The 14,093-nt window shown below is 38.9% G+C and overlaps 1 pseudogene; it reads left to right on the top strand.

Annotated features, from left to right (window-relative positions):
* The first annotated feature begins 12,616 nt into the window (after positions 1-12,616).
* LOC114287578 (5'-adenylylsulfate reductase-like 4 pseudogene) lies at positions 12,617-13,880 on the top strand (annotated as a pseudogene).
* The last annotated feature ends 213 nt before the right edge of the window (positions 13,881-14,093 follow it).

Below are 14,093 nucleotides of genomic sequence, written 5' to 3'. Positions count from 1 at the left end.
CTATGTCAACCAACTTGGTCAGCTCAACCCACATACGCATAGGTTGATCCACCTAGTTGGACCCCTTCAAAGCCCAACCCAGGCATACTGACCCCCTCAGTCAACCAAACAGACTTAGAGGCTAAGATAGGTGACCTTGAACACGTGGATAACCTTTGTCGCCCTCACAGACTAGGGGCAAGATAGGCATAACAAAATTACAAAAAGGGCAAGTGTCACGACCCAAACCCGCCCCTACGGGTTTAGCACCGTAACCGGCCAGTAATCCGAGATTACCGAAGGCCTGCTTAACAGTAGTATAGTAAGACAGAGTACAGAGGCTGACAGAAGCCAATACAGTAAATAAACAGTGTCCAATGAGCTGTGACAGTCTGTATGCAAAAAGACTTCATTCAAATATATACAGTCAGACAAAACAGTATGTACATATATACATTCATTCAGTTCAGGGACCTAATCCCTCTTAAACAGTACAATACAGTAAAGAGTCTATACAGTTATGCAAAACAGATATAGTGACAGACGGGGAAATTAAAAACACCCCTAAGCCGTAGCTTGACAGGCTCGGAACCTCGCATTGAGGCACATAGGTTGGCTCGACAAAACTGGAGTTTACCCCGACGCTTCTAGCTGCGGTCTAGTGCCTGTACACCTACATATATATATGAGCAATGAGCTAAAGCTCAGTGAATAACACAATGCGTAAAGGGGTTAAGAATGAATGTCCTTACAGTAATGAAAACAGTCCATTAAATCAGTATTTCAGTCGTTCAGTCAGTACAGTCATATGTGGTACATTCATTAGCATAACAGTACAGTAAACAGTAGGTCTTAAAAGACCGAACAGTAAATGATGGCATCAATCAGTAACAGTAGTGGTTCTAACAAGGGAACCGACAGAGATCTCTGTAACAGTAACAGTCAGTAACAGTGGTTGCTAAGGATGCCATAATACAGTTCAGAATAGAGGACATACATTCATTCAGTTAACAGTAATCAGTTCAGAAAGCAGTACAGTTCAATCGTTCAGAAGATAATCATTTTGAACATATCTTTACACAGTTGTTACTCACAGAGTTCGGGGCTACAGTAAAGCTAGAGCGCGTCCTCAGTCGCCAACCCTACACAGTTACAGATTGAACGCACACTAAGCTACACAGTTGGGAAAGATAACAACTTCATCCCTAATTAGTCTCGGTGTGTTCTACATCTATGTCCTCATTAAGATGCCTTAAACTAGGCCTAATAATGCCTAGGATGAGATGAGGATGCAAAGATGCACTTTAAAAACATTTTCAGATTTTTCAGAAAACAGGGGTCACGCTCGAGCGTAGGTTACTCCGCTCGAGCGGACATGTAGACAAAGGTTTTCGCTCGAGCGTAGACTTACCCGCTCGAGCGTTCTGCAAAACAGTCAAAAGTGCTGGATAGGCGAAAATCACGCTCGATTGGGCGCTCGACACCCGCTCGAGCATGAGACACAACGTCCCGCTCGAGCGTCAATTATTCCGCTCGAGCGGACTTCAAAACAGAACAAGAATACTGGGAGCACGGTTTCCACGCTCGAGCGCCAGTCACCCCGCTCGAGCACGAGTCCAAATTCTAGAAATTCCAGATTTGAACCTCAAGCTCAAAACCAAGTTTTAAACCATAAATTTCGATCCTCTTGGGCCAATTTTCCAGAAAACACATCAAAACTCATACTTTAACATGATTCAAAGCTCAATTTGTCAAATCGAGGCCCAAGGGTGTTACAAACAACTCAATTTGAAACCGATTTTCATGAATATGAATAACATGCAAACATGCATGAATTTCAACCATTTCAAAGCTCAATTTCATGCTCTAAGGAGCCAATTGTTCCAAAAACAAGATGAAAACATGGACTTAACTTAACTATGAGTATACATGTGACAATTCTCCATGAAATCAACTCAAAATTCAACAATTCAAACATGCATGCATGGAATGAGCTCTTAATTCAACAACTTGAGCTAGTTCTAGGCTTGGGTCACTAAGAACACAAGAACCATGGATGAACATTCATAAACACAACAATAAAAGGTTGAATTTCCTTACCTAAGTCTTCAATTAGAGGTATGGAGGCTCAATGTTGCAAGAACTCCTTAATCTTTCTAATTTCCAAGCAATTCTCTCAAGAACAAATCAATTCTCTCCCTCTCACTCTTTTGGTTGGTTGAGACAAGGAAAGGCTGATGGAAATGTTGATTCAATGTGTATACAAGTCTCAAAATGTGTAAGGTAGTGGCCATTAAGTGTGGTAAAATGGTAAATAAGTGTAACAATGCAATTTAACTCATTCTAATCTAATTTAATCATACCTAATCAGTTTTCAGGTAATTACACCATAAAATCACATAAATCACGATGATCATAAAATACTAATCGGTTTCCGATTCGGCCGCCGATAAGGCCTTCAATTCGCAATTTAACCATAAAAACACGAACAGATAATCAAATAACCAAACAGATAGAATTACAATTAAATAGGTATACCCAATCAATTTAGTTTCAATTTCAGTCAGTCAGTTCAGTAGTTTATTCAGTTCACTTATCATTCATAATCAGTTTCAGTTTAATGGTAATCAGTAGTTATTTGGTAAACAGTGACGAGGGTTGTTACAGTCTCCCCTCCTTAAAAAGAGTTTAGTCCTCTAAACTCGAGTTACCTTCATTTTGGAAGAAAACAGAATTCAGTGGAAACAGTTCAGGATATCTTTTAGCCATGTCATCTTCCCTCTCCCAAGTGGCATATACGCCACCATGGTTTTGCCAGTCAACTTTCACTAACGGGATCTCTTTGTTTCTCAATTTCTTGATCCGTCTGTTTACAATCTGAATATGCCGTTCCTCGTAAGTGTAGTTATCACTCAGCACTACAGGAGTAGGCTCTATCACATGGAAAGGATCCCGGAGGTAGTCCCTCAACATAGAAATGTGGAAGACGTTGTGCATATGCTCCATTTCAGGAGGAAGCGCAACTTGATACGCCACCGGATTGATTTTCTCAATAATCTCATATGGTCCGACGTATCTCGGCGCTAACTTGCCTTTGACTCCAAAACGAAACACGTGATCACCCACTACGTATTCTCTATCCCGTCTTCTGACATCAGCATAACTTTTCTGTCTGCTCTGTGCGGTTTTCAGTCTCTGTTGTATCAGTTTCACTTTCTCAGTCGTTTCGTATACAATCGCGGGCCCAAGCAAAGGCCCATCTCCAACTTCTGCCCAGCAAATCGGAGATTTACATTTTCTGCCATACAATGCCTCAAAAGGCGCCATACCAATACTTGAATGGTAGCTGTTGTTGTAAGCGGATTTAGCTATAGGCAAATGACTTTCCCAGTTTCCCTAAAAATCAAGGACACACATTCTCAGTAAATCCTCCAGAGTTTAGATGGTCCTTTCTGACTGGCCATCGGTCTGAGGATGATAAGCACTACTCAGTCTCAATTCGGTACCCAATGCAGTCTATAAGCTTTGCCAAAATCTCAATGTAAACTTCGAATCCCTGTCAGAAACAATGGACACAGGCACTCCATGCAGTCTAACAATTTCATCAATATAGAGTATAGCCAATTTGTCCGCATTATAAATTGTCTTAACAGGTAAGAAGTGAGCAGATTTAGTCAGTCTATCAATGATAACCCAAATTGAGTCCATACCTTTACTTAAGCGAGGCAATCCCACAATAAAATCTATGGTGATATGTTCCCATTTCCACTCCGGTATCGGTAAGGGCTGCAATAAGCCTACGGGTCGTTGGTGTTCGGCTTTGACTTGTTGGCAATGAAGACATTTCGATACAAAGTCAACAATTTCTTTCTTCATTCCCTGCCACCAGAAATTCAGTTTCAGATCTTGATACATTTTCATATTCCCTAGATGGATAGAAAATTTTGAATTGTGGCCCTCTTGCAGAACTCTTCTTTTCAATTCAGTATCATTTGGTACACACAGTTTTTCTTGAAATTTCAGTACATTACTTTCAAATTTGAAACCCAGTCTGGGTTTAGTTTCCCTTTCTTCGATGATTTTCTTCAAGAAGTCATCCAATTGCTGTTTCTCTTTAATCTCTTCAATCAATGCTGGTTGAGCAGAAATAGCAGCTAAGGTTCCACCTTGTCCTCGTAAAACAATTTCAATTTCAGATTTTTCATGGTCACAAAGCAATTCCTTCTGCCCGGTAAGCAAAGAGGCTAAATTTCCAATCGATTTCCAGCTCAGTGCATCGGCAACGGTATTGGTTTTTCCCGGATAGTACAAAATTTGTAGGTCATAATCTTTAATCAGTTCTAGCCATCTCCGCTGTCTCATGTTCAGTTCTGTCTGTGTGAAGAAATATTTTAGACTCTTATGGTCGGTATATACTTCACATGTCGCCCCATACAGATAGTGACGCCAGATTTTCAGTGCAAATACTACTGCAGCAAGTTCCAGATCATGGGTCGGGTAGTTCTTTTCGCGCGGTCTCAGTTGTCGGGAAGCATAAGCAATAACTCTCCCATTCTGCATTAAAACACATCCCAAACCCTTATGATAAGCATCACTAAATACAGTATAACCGTCCGTACCTGAAGGTAGGGTAAGAACCGGTGCAGTTACAAGTCGAGTTTTCAACTCCTGGAAAGCAGATTCCCTTTGGTCAGTCCAGTCAAATAATATCCCCTTTTGTGTCAGTTGAGTCAACGGTAAGGCAATTTTGGAGAAATCTTTGGCAAATCTTCTGTAATATCCGGCTAGTCCCAAAAATCTCTGAACTTCGGTCACATTTGTTGGTCTAGACCAGTTTACTATCGCTTTAATTTTCTACAGATCAACAGAAATTCCATCTTTGCTAACAACATGCCCCAAAAACATAACATGATCAAGCCAAAATTCACATTTAGACAGTTTAGCGTAAAGTTTCTGTTCTCTTAGAGTCTGTAGGGCAAGTCTCAGATGATATTCATGTCCTTCTACACTTTTGGAGTAAATCAGTATGTCATCAATGAATACAACAATGAAGTCATCAAGGTATGGTTTAAAGATTCTGTTCATGAGGTCCATAAATGCAGCAGGTGCATTGGTAACTCCGAAAGGCATAACTAAAAACTCGTAATGTCCATACCTTGTTCGAAAAACAGTTTTGTCAATATCCTCTAGTTTAACCTTCAACTGATGGTATCCTGATCTGAGGTCGATCTTAGAGAACACTTGAGCACCCTGTAACTGATCAAATAAGTCATCAATACGTGGCAATGGGTATTTATTTTTTACAGTTACCTTGTTCAGTTCACGGTAGTCAATACACAGTCTCAGTGAGCCGTCTTTCTTCTTCACAAATAAAACAGGAGTGCCCCATGGCAAAGTGCTAGGCCTGATGAACTTTTTATCCAGCAGTTCTTGCAGTTGCACTTTCAATTCTTTCAGTTCAGTTGGAGCCATTCGGTAAGGAGCTTTAGATACTGACTGCGTTCCCGGAATCACATCAACGGTGAATTCAATCTCTCTGTCAGTCAAATCCCCTGGCAGATTATCTGGAAAAACATCTGGGAATTCTCTGACTATAGGAATACTATTCACGTTAGCATCATCATCAGTAGATACAGTCAATACAGAACACAGATATCCCTTACACCCCTTTCTAATCAATTTAACAGCTTTCACAGATGAAATCAAATACGGAAGAGGTACTACTCCAACCCCATTAAACACAAATTCGGGTAAACCCGGTGGACGAAAAACTACTTGTTTCGTTACACAGTCTATGGTAGCATGGTATTTCGTTAACCAGTCCATTTCCAATATTACGTCAAAATGATCAATGTTCAGAGGCAGTAAGTCAATAAACAAATGTGCATCTCCAACAATAATTTCACAAGCAGGGTACATATATGCACAGGTCATAGATTCCCCAATGGGTGATGATACAGCTAACAGATAATTCATGGGTTTTAATGGTCTATTCAGTTTTCGCAAAAAAGCATGCGACACGTATGAATGCGTAGACCCCGAATCAATCAATACGTAAGCATTTTGAGTACAAATAGAGAGAATACCTGACACAACGGTCTCGATATTCTGCACGTCTCCCGGTACTAGGGCGAACACTCAGCCCTGCCTCATGGGCTCTTTCCCGGTAGCTTTGGGGTTCGATTTTGGTGCAACAGCTGATGCTGCTACGCTTGGTGCAGCTTTACTATTAGCTTGTGGAGCAGAGGGGCAGTCTTTAACCATGTGGCCCACCTTGCCACACCTATAACAGGCTCCAGATATTTTGTAACAGACCCCTTTGTGCTTCTTGCCACACTCAGAACAGGGTGGTATGAAACCACTTCCTTGGCTGGGGCTAGTCGTTGACCTCGTATTCTGTTTCTTATTCAATGGGTTATGCTTGCCTTTCTTGAATTTAAAACCCTGCCTTTTACCACGCCATTCAGACGCTGGTGTTTCCGTTTTCAGTGTTTCAATGTTCAATTCAGCCATCAAGGCTCGGTCAAGAACATTTACATAGTTCAGTAGCTTCAAAACATTAATTCTGTCGAGTATTGCAACATTAAGGCCGCCTTCAAACTTTCCGGCCTTCTTATAATCAGTGTCCACCATGTGTGGTGCATAACGGGCAAGTTCAGTAAATTTTGTCTCATATTCAGCAACCGACATAGTGCCTTGTTTCAGTTGTTCAAACTCAGTCACCTTTATGTCCCTAACACACTGAGGGAAATACTTCTCGAAGAAGGCTCCTTTGAATTGAGCCCAAGTCATAATAGTATTTTCATTACGGATAAGCATCCACCACCTTTTAGCTTCTTCCTGCAGAGTAAAGGTGGCCAATAGCACTTTATGTGCTTTAGAGCACGGAAAAACCTCAAACAATTTTTCAGTCTCAAGAACCCATGCTTCAGCCTTTAACGGTTCAAGGCCTCCCTGAAAGGACGACGGTTTCATTTTGCTGAACTTGTGGGTGAGAGCAATTATGTCCCCATCATTAACATTAGCATTCTGTTCCGGCTGTACCGGAGGAGGAGATGGGGGCTGTTGATTCTGTTGTTGGTCCAGTCTTTCAGTTATTAATTCTATCATTCTTTCCAGTCATGCCATTCTTGCCTCAGAGGATGAGGTTTCAGATTCATTTGCAGTTATTGCATTATCCATTTCATTATAGGCAGTTATAACAGTTATTAACATAGGCAGTCATTTCTTTAAACAGATTAACACATTAGCATATATTCAGTCATGTCATAGCCACACACTTATCATGCTCATGTGATGCCCTATTTACTTTTCTAGGACACCCTATAGCCCATTTGGACACGTGTGTGCGGTATAACTCGTGGTAAGTATCGCTCTGATATCATTCTGTCACAACCCAAACCCGTCCTTATGGGTTTAGCACCGTAACCGGCCAGTAATCCGAGATTACCGAAGGCCTTCTTAACAGTAGTACAATAAGACAGAGTACAGGGGCTGGCAGAAGCCAATACAGTAAATAAACAGTGTCCAATGAGCTGTGACAGTCTGTATGCAAAAAGACTTCATTCAAATATATACAGTCAGACAAAACAGTATGTACATATATACATTCATTCAGTTCAGGGACCTAATCCCTCTTAAACAGTACGATACAGTAAAGAGTCTATACAGTTATGCAAAACAGATACAGTGACAGACGGGGAAATTAAAAACACCCCTAAGCCGTAGCTTGACAGGCTCGGAACCTCGCATTGAGGCACATAGGTTGGCTCGACAAAACTAGAGTTTACCCTGACGCTTCTAGCTACGGTCTAGTGCCTGTACACCTATATATATATATATATATATGAGTAGTGAACTAAAGCCTAGTGAATAACACAATGCGTAAAGGGGTTAAGAATGAATGTCCTTACAGTAATGAAAACAGTCCATTAAATCAGTATTTCAGTCGTTCAGTCAGTACAGTCATATGTGGTACATTCATTAGCATAACAGTACAGTAAACAATAGGTCTTAAAAGACCGAACAGTAAATGATGGCCATCAATCAGTAACAGTAGTGGTTCCAACAAGGGAACCAACAGAGATCTCTGTAACAGTAACAGTCAGTAACAGTGGTTGCTAAGGATGCCACAATACAGTTCAGAATAGAGGACATACATTCATTCAGTTAACAGTAATCACTTCAGAAAGCAGTACAGTTCAATCGTTCAGAAGATAATCATTCTGAACATATCTTTACACAGTTGTTACTCACAGAGTTCTGGGCTACAATAAAGCTAGAGCGCGTCCCCAGTCGCCAACCCTACACAGTTACAGATTGAACACACACTAAGCTACACAGTTGGGAAAGATAACAACTTAATCCCTAATTAGCCTCGGTGTGTTCTACATCTATGTCCTCATTAAGATGCCTTAAACTAGGCCTAATAATGCCTAGGATGAGATGAGGATGCAAAGATGCACTTTAAAAATATTTTCAGATTTTTCAGAAAACAGGGGTCACGCTCGAGCGTAGGTTACTCCGCTCGAGCGGACATGCAGACGAAGGTTTCCGCTCGAGCGTAGACTTACCCGCTCGAGCGTTCTGCAAAACAGTCAAAAGTGCTGGATAGGCGAAAATCACGCTCGATTGGGCGCTCGACACCCGCTCGAGCATGAGACACAACGTCCCGCTCGAGCGTCAATTATTCCACTCGAGCGGACTTCAAAACAGAACAAGAATACTGGGAGCACGGTTTCCACGCTCGAGCGCCAGTCACCCCGCTCGAGCGCGAGTCCAAATTCTAGAAATTCCAGATTTGAACCTCAAGCTCAAAACCAAGTTTTAAACCATAAATTTCGATCCTCTTGGGCCAATTTTCCAGAAAACACATCAAAACTCATACTTTAACATGATTCAAAGCTCAATTTGTCAAATCGAGGCCCAAGGGTGTTACAAACAACTCAATTGAAACCGATTTTCATGAATATGAATAACATGCAAACATGCATGAATTTCAACCATTTCAAAGCTCAATTTCATGCTCTAAGGAGCCAATTGTTCCAAAAACAAGATGAAAACATGGACTTAACTTAACTATGAGCATGCATGTGACAATTCTCCATGGAATCAACTCAAAATTCAACAATTCAAACATGCATGCATGGAATGAGCTCTTAATTCAACAACTTGAGCTAGTTCTAGGCTTGGGTCACTAAGAACACAAGGACCATGGATGAACATTCATAAACACAACAATAAAAGGTTGAATTTCCTTACCTAAGTCTTCAATTAGAGGTATGGAGGCTCAATGTTGCAAGAACTCCTTAATCTTCCTAATTTCCAAGCAATTCTCTCAAGAACAAATCAATTCTCTCCCTCTCACTCTCTTGGTTGGTTAAGACAAGGAAAGGCTGATGGAAATGTTGATTCAATGTGTATACAAGTCTCAAAATGTGTAAGGTAGTGGCCATTAAGTGTGGCAAAATGGTAAATAAGTGTAACAATGTAATTTAACTCATTTTAATCTAATTTAATCATACCTAATCAGTTTTCAGGTAATTACACCATAAAATCACATAAATCACGATGATCATAAAACACTAATCGGTTTCCGGTTCGGCCGCTGATAAGGCCTTCAATTCGCAATTTAACCATAAAAACACGAACAGATAATCAAATAACCAAACAGATAGAATTACAATTAAACAGGTATACTCAGTCAATTCAGTTTCAATTTCAGTCAATTAGTTCAGTAGTTTATTCAGTTCACTTATCATTCATAATCAGTTTCAGTTTAACGGTAATCAGTGGTTATTCGGTAAACAGTGACGAGGGTTGTTACAGCAAGTCTTGTCTTTTGCTTGTCCCCCTATGGCATCTAATCTTGCAAGTGTACCATTACATGTTCCAAGATTGACAAGCCACGTGGAACCCCCTAAGAGAAATAGAGCACACCCCTAGCATATTCCTCTTTTGACAAGTGAGAATATACATATAACCAAAATATATGCTTAAGGTATCTAATCTATCTCCTTCTACATTCCTTCATTACTCTCTCCATTCAAGTATATTAAATTGATCATCGGAGGGCCCTTAAGAAGGACAACCACCAGTGAGTTCCTGAGGGTTTGCTTGTAAGTCATATCTAGCCAACCCAACTCTAGTCACCCATCACTATTAACATGTGGATCTAGAATTCTATTGGAAAATAATAGATTTTCAGCTACTTTAATGCAAAATTAAAGTGGGACTCAATCACCAGTTGAAGTGGGTCTATATGGATCTAGAATCTCTGTAGTGAGAAATTTACACCACAAAAAGAATGAACCAAAACCATTAAGTATTTAATGACAAATTGTCTTATAAAGTGGGCATTATGAGAGATTACCTGTTCGGGAGCTAAGGTACAAAAGAAAGAAGGTCATGGAATGATGCACCTCTTGTTGTCCAATCTAGAGATTGACCTTTATTAATATTCTATTTTATGATTTTAGTGATTAATTGTTTCAAGCAAGTCCATTTTGAGTCTAAAATCATTACTACTCTAAATGTGATTAGAACAAAATAAATACCATTTATTTTAGATTAAAAGAATAAATTCATATTTTTCTATAAAACAATGATTTTAAAATAAAAGCGGATTACTTAATTCCTGTAAAATCCTATTGAAAATAAGTCCTAGTAAAATCATCCCTAAAAATAATTTTTTGTGACGATTTTTTATATATGTCGTTAAAAATTAACAATTAGTGAATTTTTTTTGTCACGATTTTTATAAATTATCGCTAAAACTTACAATTAGCGACTTTTTTTGTGACGAATTTTTTTAACTATCACTAAAAATAAAAAATTAGTGACATTTTTTGTGACGATTTTTTTAAACCGTCGCTAAAACTTATAATTAGTGACATTTTTGTGACAAAATTTTCAAACTATTGCTGAAAATTAATAATTAATGACATTTTTTTAATAGTTTTGATGAAAAATGTCATTAATTTTTACAGGACCTATTGAACAATAAATCAACTTATTAAGACCTACACGTAAGTTTTCCTAATAAATAACATTCACAAAAATCATCCAAAACATACAATTTCACATAGAAAGTCATTTAACTTGATTTATCGAAAAGATAATGCATAGAACAAGAACAAGTACATGCTATGAAGAATAAAGGAGATTCAGATGCCTACTCAAGCACCTTTCATGCATTACACTAAATAAACATGAATTTAATATGCAACTAAACACACAAATGATAGTCCTAAACTGGGTTTGAGACTACTAGAATGACGAAGATGCACAAAAAGCAACTAATCAAAAAAAAAAAAAAAAAAGAAATATGTTGAATATTAAAACTAAATCAAACGCACCCAAAATTTATATACGACATGTTCATAAAATTGAAATAAAAATAATATTTTTTATTAAATTCAATTTACCTCATGTGTATTCACATTAAATTATGGGGAGTAATTTCTCTCTAGTCCACTAGGGATTGGAAAGTGTTTGAGTTTGTGGGCTCATCACGAATCTCATATTAACAATCCGAATCATTTTTTTTTTAGACGACAATGTGTAAATCACTAAAAAATAAAATTAGGTCAATCAAATAACCATAGTCACATTAGTTTATTGCATTTGTCTCTTAACAATGGATGATTTAATTTTCAAATAATATTTGTCACATTTTTTTTTGTGGCAAATAAATGTAATAATTTAACATGATTACGATTTCACTACAAGAATTTACACATTTGGCGACCACTTTTGCCGACCAAAAAATTTTTGGTCGCAAAAAAATGACATTTGCCGACCAAAATATTAATTAGTCGCGAATGATCAATATTTTTGGCGACCAAAATGAGTTAGTCGCAGAAATTGGTATGCTTTTGGCGACCAACTTCAAATTTGGTCGCGGAAGGTTACATTTTGGCGACCAAAAAAATTTAGTCGCCAAATTTGTACTTTTAGCGACTAATATTTTAGTCGCCATTGATTGAGATTTAGCGACTAAAAAAATTTGTTGCCGAAGGTAGCTTTTTTGCAACTAATATGGTGTTTTGGTCGCCAAAAGTGTTTGGGAGGGAAATTTCAAACAGGGAGGGGGGAAATGAAATTTTTTGGCGACAAAAAAAATTTGGTCGCCAAAGTAAAAACGACGTCGTTTTGTACCTGGAAAACAAAAAAAAAAAAATTAAAAGAAGGCCCTGATCTCCTCTGTCTCCTACTCTCCCTCTCTCTGTGTTCTCTCTCTCAATCAGCTTGCAATTGCTTAAGAATTGCAGCCAATTCCAGTCCAGATTCCAACATTTCTTCCTCAATCTTCTCTCTCGTCTCCTGATCCTCGGCCCTGGCTAGACGAGTACACCACACAATCTTTAATCGGTTCTGCAACAAACACTTAACAAGGCTGAAATTATCGAATTGGAGATGACCCAAAAGCTTGGTCTCAACTTTAAGATCATCATCATCAAAACCATTCTGTTCTTCTTCCTCGTCAAACACAACAGTAAAACCCATTCTCTTCCTCCTGTTCTTCTTCCTCGTCAAACACAACAGTAAAACCCACATTATCATCAATCATAACATTGTCTTCTTCTTCTTGGAAATCAGTGATTAGGTTCCCAAAGGAAACCATCTAATCGAAATCATGATTCGACATAGGGTTCAACAATTTCTCGATCTCCTCCCTGTTGTTGGGGTTATTGTTCTTCAAAACACCCAAAACCTCATCAGCGGCGGCGGCGGCGACTGTTCCGGGAGGCTGACCACCGCCCAATTGCTGCTGTACGAGGCTAAGCATGGCCTCATAGAGAACCCTAGTTTTCTTCGTCTTGGGCTCGTAAAAAAAAGGCCCAAATTTGATTCTACTGATTATGGCTCTGCAATAATACCATGGGTTTCCTAGTCTTTTCCTTCTAAATTCTACCATGCATGTATGCTATCATGGTTCTCGAACCCTTGGTTCTCTTGTTTCTTTCTACGATGATGTTACTGGTAAGGCCTTACCCTGGAACTTTTCTGGTCATTGTTTAAAGGAAACTCACTTGAAGATCTTACATTTTTTTTCTGAAGATGTTGATTTCATTTATCCATAAGAACTTGTAGTATTTTGTTCTTTGCATTATTTGTATCAAATTACTGAAGAAATTTCTCAAGCGATATCTAATGAAAACAAGGTCACTTTTTTAGGCCTTAAGACTGAGCCATTGAATGGAACATACTTGGAAAGAATTGGACAGTCATCTGATGATGGAAAAAACAACCACCCCGAGCAAGAAAGTTGCCCATTCTCATGGGCTAGATCTCCAGAGAATTTGCTTCAGCAGGAGACATATTTGGCCTTGGCCACTGCATTCGTGCTTTTGAGGTTGCTCTATTTCCTTTTACCAACTCTGTCTGCATGTACTCGATTGGTTTGGAGACTGTACATCCCGAATATGAAGTTAAAGAGCTTGTGGGAACATCCTCCGGCCTATCTGAATCGAGCAATCCAGTTATTCAATTCCCTAAAGGAGCCCTGCAAGAGAAGTAATTTGCAAGAGGAAGCGATGAATGCTAAGGCATGGGCTTCAAAGTCCTTAGCTTCGGTTTCATTTGGGGATGCAAACACCAGCTGGGTTGTGCCAGTAAGTTGATCTCACTTCACTTTTTTCGGCGAAATTACGCTTTTAGATTCTCCTTTGCTACAGAATCTTTTCTGTGTCCGTCTGCAACAAATTCATGCTTTGATTTGGTTTTCCATTTGGGGCTCAATGTTTCATGGTAAGGTGGAAAATTTTACATTGGTTGGTTGTTGTAGCAACCGTCATTTCTATGTAATTTAGAATAGAATTTGCTATCACCATCCCAAAAATAAGAAATGGCTTTAATTTTGTGAATCGCTTGTAAGCTATATAGCCTTGACTGGCTGGTTTGGACCCCCTCTTGTCATTCCAGATAAGTATGTCATTTATATATCTCATCTTTCTATGTTATTAACATTTCTTGATAACTAATTTTAAGCAACATGTTAAACAGCAGTTTAGAAAATGCCTTAGTGTATGACTTTTTCTTTTCTTCTTTTCTTTTCTTCTGGCGGCTCTTAGAACTTTACTTGTGTTTGTGTATATACTTAAAAGATGTTC

The sequence above is a fragment of the Camellia sinensis genome, unplaced genomic scaffold (assembly GCF_055761805.1).
Source record: "Camellia sinensis isolate YWXY unplaced genomic scaffold, ASM5576180v1 Unanchor3, whole genome shotgun sequence".
Lineage (NCBI taxonomy): Eukaryota > Viridiplantae > Streptophyta > Magnoliopsida > Ericales > Theaceae > Camellia > Camellia sinensis.
This window is presented reverse-complemented; position numbering and strand designations above follow the sequence as displayed.